The 12721-nt window shown below is 47.8% G+C and overlaps 1 protein-coding gene across 1 annotated transcript in view; it reads left to right on the forward strand.

Moving 5' to 3' along the window:
- The window catches only part of ADAM12 (ADAM metallopeptidase domain 12), a 302779-nt gene that overhangs the window by 88646 nt on the left and 201412 nt on the right, over positions 1-12721 (forward strand).

The raw sequence follows: 12721 nt of genomic DNA on the forward strand, positions 1-12721 counted from the left end.
AGGTGGGTTTTTGTTTTTTGTTTTTTGTTTTTGCTTTCCTTGGGGTTTGATGATCTGAAAATAGAGGTTCGGGCGCACGTCTTGGATAATCGGGGAGCTGAGCAGAATTTGTTGCTTTCGGTAGGTGTGTCCCTTAATGTAGCAAGTTGTTTTCACGCTTTCTTTTTGTCATGTGAGAATATTGTGGGACGTTTGCATTTTTGTGACATTGCTGTGGGTCTGTGGTTTTGAAAATATCTCAGTGGACAAAACAAGGTGTTTTTGGAAAAATCAAAAGAAAATAAGGAAATTAGGGTTGCCCCCCTCCCCACCCTGGTGGTGGTGCATTTCCTCAAGGGGCTCTTGGGATTGGCAGTTGGATTTGGGGAGTGTCCTTCCTGTGGTGAGGCTGTTGGGGGAATATGGTAACCAGTGTGAGCAGGACTGATCCAGGCCCCTTGGACCCTGTTACGACGGAAACAGACTTAATAAAACCTTAGGTTGTTTGATTTTACTACGAAAGGAGTACATGTCCAGGTCTATATGGAAAGAAAAAAAAAAAGAACAAACAGCCAAAAAACAAAACAAACAAAAAAACTCTCCTACCAAACACAATCCCAGTTAATATTTTGGTTCATATTTTAAGGCAGATTAGCACCTGCAGGCGGGGAGGCAGCCCAGTGTGCGAGGTCTTCCCTGCAGAGCATTCTACCTAAAGCCTCGTCAGTAGAAGACCGATAAAATAAGTGACGGCTCTTCTTAGTGGACCTGGAAAGTCAGCATGTAATTCGATATCCTGCCTCTTCATGGAGCTTTATAATAGACCCACATTTTTCATATAAAAGTGCACTTCTTAGAACCCGTCTATAGGTTCTCCCGAGTCTATAAAGTGGCTTAATAGCCTCATTCGTGGCTCCCTCGGAAAATGATTTAGCTTTTTTATTCAGGCAGAGAGTCTAACGCACGTGACTATGAGCCAGTGGCCAGTGTGGATAAAAGAGCATTTTAAAAGGTATTTGAATTTGCTCACGTCCGATGCTGGGCCTTTCATGAAATAATCTTGAAATTAGAAAAATTGAAAGCATAACACTCTCTCTTCTGGGTTTATTTCTCTCTCCCCAACCTTACTGTCAGCCTGCGTTTTAGAAAATAGATGAAGGGTGTTGAATATGTTTCTATGATGTTCTATAGCTTTACTTTAATTGTACTACCTTCTACAATGTAGAAATTTCATTCTGATAAAAGCAACATTTTCCTAATTAGAGCATGCCAAGGATACTATTTTAATAATGAATTCCCCAAAATACTTCAACATAAGAATTTTTTTTGGAAAAAAAAAAGGTTGCACTTCTGTTTCCTGTGGACTTCACGTTTGAGACAATAAATATAAAAAAAATCTACAGTTTTATAAATAGAGTGAAACACTCATTTGCTGCTGACAGACACAAAAGGGTAATCAATTATCTCGTACAAAGTAGAATTTTTCCTTTGCCTAGTCTGGGGCCAAATACAGCCAATTAGAGAATTTACCCAAATGAAGGTCCAAGCACCCAAAGTTAGATGTGCCAGGAAGAGTCATTTCTGTGTTTAACAAGCAGCCCAAGAGAGGGGAGCTGGCTAGTACCCTGGGAGGCAGCCTGCTGTGCAAGGCTGTTTACTGCAGAATGTTTTACCTGAAACCACGTCAGGAGAAGACTGATGAAATAAATGATGAGTCAGCTATAAAGCAGAGTAAGACGCAACAATGAAGAGCGATGGTGGAGATCTTTATTATAAACAGCATGTCACATAATTGTTTACATGGCATTAAGTTCTCATTTTTGAATTATGCATGTGTACATCTGTCTCTGAGTCATAATATTAGAAGAGACGTTTGTTGTCTTGATTGTCTTCGTGTTTTCCAGCAAGAAAATATGGCTATTAATAAAATTAGGAGACCTTGCCTGACCAGGCCACGGCGCAGTGGATAGAGCGTCAACCTGGGATGCAGAGGACCCAGGTTCAAAACCCTAAGGTCCCTGGCTTGAGCGTGGCATCATAGGCATGACCTCATCGTCACTGGCTTGAGCCCAAAGGTCACTGGCTTGAGCAAGGGGTCACTTGCTCTGCTGTAGCCCCCCTGGGTCAAGGCACATATGAAAAAGCAGTCGATGAACAACTAAGGAGCCGCAACAAAGAATTGATGCTTCTCATCCTTCTCTCTTCCTACCTGTCTGTCTGTTCCTCTTTCTTTCTCTCTCTTTGTCTCTATGTCTCGCTAAAAAAAAAAAAAAAAAAAAAGAAAGTAAAACTAGGAGACCTTTTTTTTTTTTTTTTCTTTTTTCATTTTTCTGAAGCTTGGAAACAGGGAGAGACAGTCCGACAGACTCCCGCATGCGCCCGACCGGGATCCACCCGGCACGCCCACCAGGGGCGACGCTCTGCCCACCAGGGGGCGATGCTCTGCCCATCCTGGGCGTCGCCATGTTGCGACCAGAGCCACTCCAGCGCCTGGGGCAGAGGCCACAGAGCCATCCCCAGTGCCCGGGCCATCTTTGCTCCAATGGAGCCTTGGCTGCGGGAGGGGAAGAGAGAGACAGAGAGGAAAGCGCGGCGGAGGGGTGGAGAAGCAAATGGGCGCTTCTCCTGTGTGCCCTGGCCGGGAATCGAACCCGGGTCCTCCGCACGCTAGGCCGACGCTCTACCGCTGAGCCAACCGGCCAGGGCTAGGAGACCTTTTTATAAGAAAGGGCAAAAGCTGCTGCAGAAACGGAAAAGTTGCTGAAAAAGAGAACGCTGAAGTGTGTATTACCACTCATCCACAGGAGACGCTGGGCCTTCGTGAGGCCTGGAGCAACTTCAAGGGGCTGAAAATCTCTCCCTGTGGACTTTGGGTCTTTACATACCCTGAAATCTGTCCTGATGAAAACCCTGCTTAGAAACCACAGCCAAAATGAAGGCGGTCTCCACGGGAACCTGGAGCCCCGCGACCAGTCGCGAGCGCTGCTCCTGTGAGCCGCCTTTCCGGAAGCCAGGCGGAGTTTCGGACGCAGTAGCTGTTGCAGGGAACCCGTTCCCTGCCTCCCAGCATCCCTAATTTGTGCAGAGGTCAGACACGGTTCGCTTCAGATCTGTGTTTGCAGAGCCGTAATTGAATGTTTAAGGAAACGTAAGGCTTCCCCAGAGAAGCATTTGTCTGTGCGGAGCCGCGGGGCCACTTTAGAACATCCATAACTCGGTGGGTCCCCGTGGGGGCTCAGGCCCGGCCTCAGACAGGTGCCCTGCACCACGGCGTCTGTGATCACGATGCTTTATTGCGCAGGCCGGGGTACCCAACATCCATTTTTCCAGTGGAGGGTAATTAAACTTGATGGTTGTCGCCCACCCGCCCTCCCTCCGTCCCTCCTCCTCCAAGCTTCCTGCTCTCAAACCCAGCCCAGCACTGATATGGAAGCCGGTTGCCGGGAGGTCTACGGCCCACTGGATATATATTTGGGGCGTCTCTGAGCTGGCACCTTGGCCTTGCCTTTTATCTGGCCTGGAATAATTCCAGATGCCTCTTTGGGGGCAACTCTAATGAAGGGTCACCCCAGCACGGTAAGCAGAGAGGGTGTTTTACATTTGTCATGCGCGGCAGGAACAGGTGGAGAGGCATTTATGTGACAGCATCTCTATCTCTCGGTGGATCGTGATGCGGGATGGGAAATTTGGCAGGGGTGCAGCTAGCACCGGATGGGTGCGTAGTCGGCCGGTAACTACCCAGAAGATGCTCATTTGTGGTTCACGTTGACCCACACCGTGGCACCCAGCTGGGCCAGGGTGGCCTCGCCCTGGCCCACGGTTTTGTCAGCCATCCCCCTGATGACATGCAAGGTGCACCACCGATCACACTTCTTGGCAGTGTAGAACCGAGGAAGATCGCTGTGCTCTCCGTTGGTGGAATCTGTATTATGGAGATTTCAGGAGTTTGGATTATGGGCCAAAACTAACAAGATGAGGTTTAATGGGGATCAGTGTAAAGTCCTGTGCTTGGGTTAACAAAAAAAATAAAATAAACACTGTAAGTTCAGAAGGAAATTTGCTAGTAGTTCTTGTGAATGAGCTCTGTAAACTCTATCTGAGCCCCTGGGGTGAGGCGACCGCTCCAAGGTGACCGCCACCCACATGTGCACAGTGCTCTGTAGGCCCTAGGCTGAGTCATTCTGCTGGTCAGGCCACACTCAGAACCCGGCCCGGTGCTGTTCCAAGCACGGCGTCTGAGAGCTGCCTACTCCGGTTTGCATTCCCTTACCTCGCCCACCAGCCAAAGATGTCCTTACAGTTAGGGCCAGGGTCTTACTTCCCACTCCACCCCTTGCCACAAGGCCAGGCCGGCCACCGTCACTCAATTTGCTCTTCTCAAATGAGAGAATGATGGGACGTGGACCACTGGGACCAAGTCAGCAGTGAGTCAACTAGAAGGTGGTTTGAGAAACTAACCATTTCAGGTGCAACATGGAATACAGTCTGTGCACAGTCGTGCTGAGAGAGTAGAGCTCATGGTACTGTTGGTGATCAAGTGTGAATGGTCCCGTGACATGTTCCCGCGGGTCCAGCAATTAGTTCTTCCCCAAACTGGCTTTGCCGTAACAATGCCCTGCTTCACACTTCCGAAATGAGTGGAGATGAGGCCACGCCCGATCTTCACTTGTATGTCCTGACGCTGTTGGCCAAGCACCTCAGCTCTGGTGAGAGCCAGGAAGGAGTCCCACACCGATCCTGTGGGTACCTGGGGAATGACGGCATTATCCTCACCATCTTGGCATCCTCAGGAATTCGGACTCGGAAATCTCTGAGCATCGGACACTATCCCAGTTCACTTCCACTCTGACAGAAGAGGCTGGCCTGCCTGTTAGGGTCTCTGGCTACGATTTTGCCTGATGACTCCGCTTATGGACTAAAGCCCCTGGTCGGTAAACCGCGGCTCGCGAGCCACACACTCTTCCACAAAACACCACGTGCAGCACTATCTCGATAAAGAATGTACCTACCTATATAGCTTAAGTTTAAAAAATTTGTCTCTCAAAAGAAATTTCAATCGTTGTGCTGTTGATATTTGGCTCTGCTGACTAATGAGTCTGCCATCCGCTGGACTAAACCAATGAGGGAGGAGCCGTGTGGCAGAAACGTTACTGTCTACCTTCCTGGTTCTACCTCCCAGCTTATCTTTATCAACTTCTTTATTAATTCAAACGATGACTAAAAATTAGGCAGTAATACACCAGAGAAATAATTTTCGTATGCACTTCGCCATTTGGTCACAAGCGTTTATTTAATATGAGACGTTCTGGTTGGCGCCACAGACAAAGTGATGAACAAGGCAACGTCCCCACCCTCATGGAGGTCAGTCAGGGAGTCCGACACCACATGGGTCATCACCAAACAGCAACGGATGGCCACGGTGCCGAGAGCGACGGAAGTCAGTGTGCAGCCCAGCGCGGTCCCGGGAAGGAAGCCGTGTAATGAAGCAGCATTTAATTTGTGCACAAGTGGGGATTAGCAGTAAGGGAGGCAGAGGGTGGAGGCTTCCACAGAGAAGGGAGAGCTGCAGAAAGCTCTGGGGGGTGGAGCTTTGGAGCATTTCAGGATCTAAGGTCGCGTGCCAGCCAGCATGGGAGACGGTGAGAGAGGGGGAGGTGGAAGCAGGTCCACGCGAGACCTTCTGCTCCGCGATAGGATCTTGCATATTTTCATAGGGACAGTGGTCTCCCGTGGAAGCCAGGCCTGTCAGCAGGGCAATGACGTGGTACAGTTCAGTATTTGAACGACCACTCCAGCTCCCTGTGAAGCCCCCGTGGGAGCAGGCGAAGAGTGGGTGTGGTGTAGAAGCTGCTGCCCAGGGAAGGCCTGGTGACGCTTCCAACCCAGGGAGAGTCTGTCCAAAGGACTGACCCAAAGGGAACCGGTCAGGGGAGGAAATGGACAGAAGTCAATGAGCGATTGAACGTGTGGGGGAGAGGAAAGGAAGACATCTGGGTTAATTGCTCCACGTGAGATGCTAGGAAAACAGTGATGTCTTTAAGAACAGAGAAGCCTCCGAAAGGACCGAGAACTTGCCCTCCGAGCGGTGGTCAGGGACACAAAAATGGGGCTGTAGTGTGCACGGTCCTCAGAGTCTTAGAGGAGGGTGGACATTTGGGCCTAACAGAATCCAGCCTGGAAGTGACCTCTGGAGGGTGAGCATATAACAAAGAGGGTGGCATTTCTCTGGGATCTGTGGATGTCTGCGGCTGATCTAGAACAGTAGTGACCAGGGCTGTCAGCAGGACAGTCCGAGCCTGCGGGGGTGCCAGTCCCAGACCCACCCCCTTTGGGGCTTCTGTCTCAGCCCCTGGGGCTGTTCTTCCCAAGGCATAATAAGCTCCCTCCCCCACTTCAGGGAATCAGATGGGCCATCTCTGCCCCCCACCCCCCATGGAGGGGGAAAGAACAAAGGAACATTCTCTACACGCTGCGATGAGCTACACAGACCTCAGCCGTCCAGAGCAAGCGCCTTTCAATTCAAGTTAAAAGCTCTCAGCCTTAACATTTAAGATCCTTCTAATTGGACTGAATTTTGCTTCCTGAATAAGAACTAGATTCCCTTGAGCTCTTCCCTCCTCGTTTCAGTCTTTGAAGTTACACAGACATTGGAAAATGTCAGAACACCATTTTTAGAGTTTTTCGTTCCCCATCCTGACTTAAGTTTAAGATGCCTAAACCGGTTAAGATCAACCTTTTCAAGATGGTGCCCCTCTGGGCTCCAATGTGAGTGTGTGTGTGGCGTCCTTGAACTTCTCGCAGGAGTCGGAGGGTTGGAAAGGGCATCGGAGACGGAAGTGGATTTCCAGGTTCACTTCTGTCACTCACGACCCTCACTTCCTGTGCCGTGCGGGGTGTATGATTTTCTGATGAACACCCTGTTGTGTCCCAAATGACCATCATGGTTGTCCCGGCTGTTTCCAGGTGGTCTCTGGCGGCCGAGGGGAGAGACAATGCTTTCTTTGTTTCTGCCATTTCACCGTCCCTTCCCTGCCGTGTGGCCAGGGGCTGGTGACATGCAGATGCTGTCTGGGCTGGTGGAAGGTCTCTTCTTGACATTCTCTGGTTGTCACGTCCTCCACAGAGAGACAGGGCACTTCTGTTGGAGTGACACCTAAGTCATTTTTCTCTCACTTGCGACAGGACAGCTACCTCTCCAGAGGGCGTGACACACCTTTTCGGCAGTTGGGGTGTCCGACTCAGGATGTGAACGCAGTCCCCACGTTGTGTCTAGATGCTACAGCCGAGTCTCTACATACACAGCTTCCCACCCGCTCTCTTTAATTCTTGCCACTGAAATCTCACAATTTTTTTTTTTTTTTTTTTTTTTTTACAGGGACATAGAGTCAGAGAGAGGGATAGACAGGGACAGACAGACAGGAACGGAGAGAGATGAGAAGCATCAATCATCAGTTTTTCGCTGCAAGACCTTAGTTGTTCATTGATTGCTTTCTCATATGTGCCCTGACCGCGGGCCTTCAGCAGACCGAGTAACCCCTTGCTCGAGTCAGCGACCTTGGGTCCAAGCTGGTGAGCTTTTGCTCAAACCAGATGAGCCCGCACTCAAGCTGGTGACCTCGGGGTCTCGAACCTGGGCCCTCCACATCCCAGTCTGACGCTCTATCCTCTGTGCCACCGCCTGGTCAGGCTGAAATCTCACAATTCTTGCGAGGGAATCCAGTTGACCCGCCCGTTGGATTCTCCGCGTTCCCGATTTTGCTGATTCTGTGTCTGTGGTATTGCCCAGCCTGTCCATCTGCTCCCCCCACCCCCCATGTTTTGTAACCTGTAGTTAGAGCTCCAGCCTGGAGAGAATTCAGGGTCTGGTTGTTTGGCAGGGTTCCATCATGGGTGGGGCTGGACCCTATCCCTGCATCACGTGGTCGGGAGCTCTGTGACCTCGGCTTGTCCCGTTTTCTGCGATGTTGGATTAGAGTACGGACTTCACCTGTCCCTCGGAGGGCAGTTGTCATGACAATGGCAATGGTAGATTAAAGCCTCTGTTCCACTGACCAGCAGCGGTTGGTCAACAGAAGGATGACAGCAGTAATTTCCTCAGAGGCCCACGGCCAGAAAGGAGGCAGACGCGAGCCACACGTGCTCGGGCATGTCTGCGGAAAGGAGAGAGAGGACACAGTTCGAAACATGCTGTGAAGCAGCCACTTCTCTCCTCTCGGTGTGCTGGTGGGGTTCTCTGCAGCATGGAGTGGGGTTGACCTAAGTGGAGAACAAGGGTTTCTTTCTTTCTTTCTTTTTTATGATTTTCTTATTAAAAACATGTGGGCAGATAGAAGATGATATAAGACCAACCCCCACAGCAGAAGATTTATTTTGGGAGATGATTTATTTACATGGAGAGTATTCTTCCCAACGCTTCTAGGGTCAACTCTTCAGTCTTGATTGGCCTAGATTTTGTTGGTCAGTTTCTTGTTTTTCTTTGAGAATCCGACAGGCCCCAAACCACTTGACAAATGCAATGCCACAGGGGTTCCCTGGAGGCGGGCAGGGGATGCGGATGTGCTGTTTATGTGCAGTTATCACAAAGTAAAGCACTATTGATATTTCCAGTAAAGTCCTGAAGGTATTGTCCTTTCTGTATTCATTAATTGATTTACTTCAAATGTATATAGAATACCTCTCACAGCTTACACAAACTAATCTTTTGTATTTTACTCTTTTTTTTAGAGCACCAGTTAGAGTCCAAATTGATAGAAATTATAAAAATGACCATTTGAGGAAGTATGATGTATGCCTGTGATCGCTTTACTTTTTTTCCCCCCTCCTTTTTAAGAGCAAAGATTTAGTGACGTGTAGGGGAGAAGTACTGGATCAAGAGGGAAACATGATACCTCTGGTATTCGTAAGCTTTGTGACTTCAGACAAAATAATTAACCTCTCTGGTCTTGACTTCTCTCATCTGTGATCTGAAGACAATAATGACTTCTCAGCGTGGGGGACGGATTGGGTGGTTGTTCAGGGGCACATTTCCCCTCTAAGATCCATGACCTCAGCAATCTCCTGAATTAGCACATGTGCTTACTTCACCCAGCGGAATTCTTGACGTGATCGCTGCTGGGAGAAACTGTACTTATGACACCATGAGGAATTTTGGCGAGCTTCTTGTATTTAAGCGTCGAGACCGATTAAACAATTCCTATGAGAGGCCGGGTCTCATATTTAGTGGCATGGTCGTGACCCAGGAAAACCGCTGTGAGTTACTCTTTCCATGGGGCACTGGGCTCTGTTTCCTGGAGACCTAAGGATTCCAGGGCGCATGTCTGTGCCCAGATCAAGTCATTCGGTTGGGAGATTTAAACACGTGGTAGGACATAGCCGGGGGAGATGTGTGGTCAGGGCATGCTCATGGTCAGTGCAATGATGGAAGCATGACACACTCATGCTGTGGGAGGGACACGTGGCAGGAAGGGCCCAAAGCAGGAAGAGGTCCGTTGGCCTGAGGTGTCGATGGCACTCCCTAGAGGTTGGAGACCCTTCAGGATGCACTGATCTATGATCCAAGCCTGAATCTCCTTGGAGGCTTTGAAAAACAATTTAAAAACAATTATGGTGACAGAAGAAAGACACTTGAGGTGTCTCCAGTATGCCAGGGAGGTTCTGTTCCTTCAACAGGTGACGGGTAATGCGAGTGTTCATGTCAGGGTTCACGTCGTGTTCTTGTATAAGTTCACTGCAGGCCACGAAATGATAAGACCATTTTTGGATGGCAGAGCTAACACGTTTGGTCCTTGAAGAGCAATTATACTGTTCCTTTCAAACACGGCTGTTTTCTTCTTCCCTCTGAGCTGCTCAGGTAGAAATCCTGACTGATGTGCAGAGGACGCTGCCTTCAGGATGAGTTTAAGGAAAAGGATCACCTTTTCTTGCCAAAGACAAGAATGGGCAAAATATTTTTGATGAATTCACATCTTTTTATTTTTTTTCTATGATCATTGTCATGGGAGTCCTATCAGTGGAAATAGCAAAAGCAAATACAAATAGTGTGTGAAGAGTGAAGTTTCTCAGGAGGTATTTGTAATTAAATTTCTATATTGACATGGACATCTATAGACATACTTACATATACTATTATATAATATGTAACTGCATAAATATTGGTTGTTATAATGTATTACGTAGTATGTAACATTGTATAAATATTGGTTGTTATAATGTATTACGTAATATGTAACACTATAAATACTGGTCCTTAATAGAACATAATGGTTTTGTTGCCTGACCTTTGGTGGTGCAGTGGATAAAGCGTCGACCTGGAAATGCTGAGGTCACCGGTTCGAAACCCTGGACTTGCCTGGTCAAGGCACATATGGGAGTTGATGCTTCCAGCTCCTCCCCCCTGCCTCTCTCTCCTCTCTCTCTCTCTCTCTCTCTCTCTCTGTCTCTCTCTCTCTCCTCTCTAAAATGAATAAATAAAATAAAAATTACAAAAAAGAAAAAAGGAAAAAAACCAGTTTACAAAAAAAAAAAATGGTTTTGTTAAGTCAGACCAGTAACCAATGTGCTATGTTTAGAATTCAGGCTACACTTCCAGCGAGTTCTCAAAAAATTCTACAGTGGTAGCAAAGTTGACTTTTATGCCCTGAAAATAATCTTTTGATTTTAATTTAGACAAAAAAATTAGGGCTCCTTAGAAAGTAAGAGTTGAATATCAAATAGTTCCAACATTTATATATTGAGTAGTAAATATTCTCAACTTTTATTTATGGAGAATAGGACTTCTAATCTGAGTGTGTTTGGCCATTTTTGTTTTTCACGTTTTGGTCCTAACGTACTTGATACTCTCCACATCACAGATTCCATTCGTTTATTCATTCATTCAACAAACTGTGCTTTAGACATTGTGGGGATGGGCAGGGATCAGGTACACAACTGAATAACACAGGGTGCCTGTTCTTTGCACTGTTTAAATCTACCTCCATCTTCTAGAACAGTAACAGATAAGGCTTGTGCGAATTGACTTATTAAAAATACTCGCTATGGGGTATTGATACATTAAGATTCCTAGTTAATGTAATGGGAAATACAGATAAATAACATATTGTTCTCTCTTGTTCTGCTTTTGCCCTTCTTCTCCAAAGAAATGAATATTTTTTGCCTTTCTCTAAGTATAATCATAATTGCTTTAAATTACTGATATGTGTGTGCATGTGTGTGTATGCATGTGTGTGTGAGTGTGTATACATGTGTGTGTGTACACCTGCATAAATGTATAATTACAAATAAATTACATACTACAAGATTACATATTTCCTGGTGCCAGCCACATACAGATGGTCTATTGTTGTCACGGTCCCTTTGGATGGCATAATAGAGACAAATGTCGTTACAATGACATTGCTGTAGCAAGCCGGGACTGTCATAAGACTGACGGTCTCTGGTTTTGAGTGACAGCACTTCTCCCAGGTTCCGAGGCCATCATCACCCACCCTCCGTCAGCTTTCCCTGTTGCCTCCCTCACGGCCTGACAGGTTATTTGAGTGATTAACTGGCCTTCGGGAAAGGGTAGAATTGTACTCTTCTCTACATGCTCACAATAAGGAATCCGCTGGCCTTTAAAGATTTTTTTTCTTTTTTGCTTCCAATTTTTTCTTCCACTGTCTTCCCCAGTAGTCCAATTTTCCTAAATGAGATCCAGATGAAAACAGCCCATTAGTTCCCCCAATCTGCCGTCTTCAGATGAAGTTCTTGGTTCCCATATAGAATTTTTAAGTGTTTGGGGCTGTCCCAACCGCTCTCCCTTTGGACACGGCTGTAAACACCAACCATTTTTGATTTATGAGAACCACAGGCGGGGAACAGAGATAGACTTTTCAAATGCAAATTTGCATCCAGGTGTGCCTGTGAGCAGAGATAATTCAGAGGACACCTTGGGGCGCCCAAGCCCATCCTCTGTCCTGTTTCCTGAGGACAAATACCAGTGCTGTTGTAGGCGGTGGGACCCAGGTGTCATCTGGTCCCCTGGTATGATGACAGCTGACCTCAAAGGCAGGGCTGCTACCTCTTGGAGGTCATCCCAGATTTGCACATCCAGATATTATTCTTGACAGAACTCGGGAGGTCTGCATCACAATAACCACACTCACCTGTGACAAATGTCTACACCAGAATTTATGCTCAGAAGCCCAGGCAGACACATCCCTGGGCATGACCAGAATGATCAATACCTTAGCTCTGCCTACTTTGGTGCAGAGTGGGGGAGTCCAGTGAATTGTTCCTGCCTCACAACAGCCCGCTGTTCTAGGGAACAGAAGTTTGGTGGCTTCCATATTCAGCGTCTTTCTCTCTGCAGCTATAGTGGCTGAGTCCTCCTTTAGTTTTGTTTCTATTATAATTGGCCATCCTATTATACTTCTTTCTGGATGCCATTTCCAGCAGGCTTCCCTGCTCACTAGTCCCTCCTTGGGCCACAGTTGTCATCAGGGTCGGACTCCTGCTAGACCTTGATTTCAGCCACGCCCTGGTCTCCAGCCACGCCCCTGGTCTCCAGCCACGCCCCCTGTCTCCCCCAAGGCGCCCCACCCAGTCTCCAGCCACGCCCCTGTCTCCAGCCGTGCCCCTGGGTCTTCAGCCATTCCCTAGTCTATAGGCATGGCTCTGGTCTCTGGCCACACCCCAGTCTGGCCACGCCCCCAGGTCTCCAGCCACACTCCCGGGTCTTCTCCAGACTCACCTAGCTTCTGACCTG

The sequence above is a fragment of the Saccopteryx leptura genome, chromosome 13, assembly GCF_036850995.1.
Source record: "Saccopteryx leptura isolate mSacLep1 chromosome 13, mSacLep1_pri_phased_curated, whole genome shotgun sequence".
In the NCBI taxonomy this organism is placed as follows: domain Eukaryota; kingdom Metazoa; phylum Chordata; class Mammalia; order Chiroptera; family Emballonuridae; genus Saccopteryx; species Saccopteryx leptura.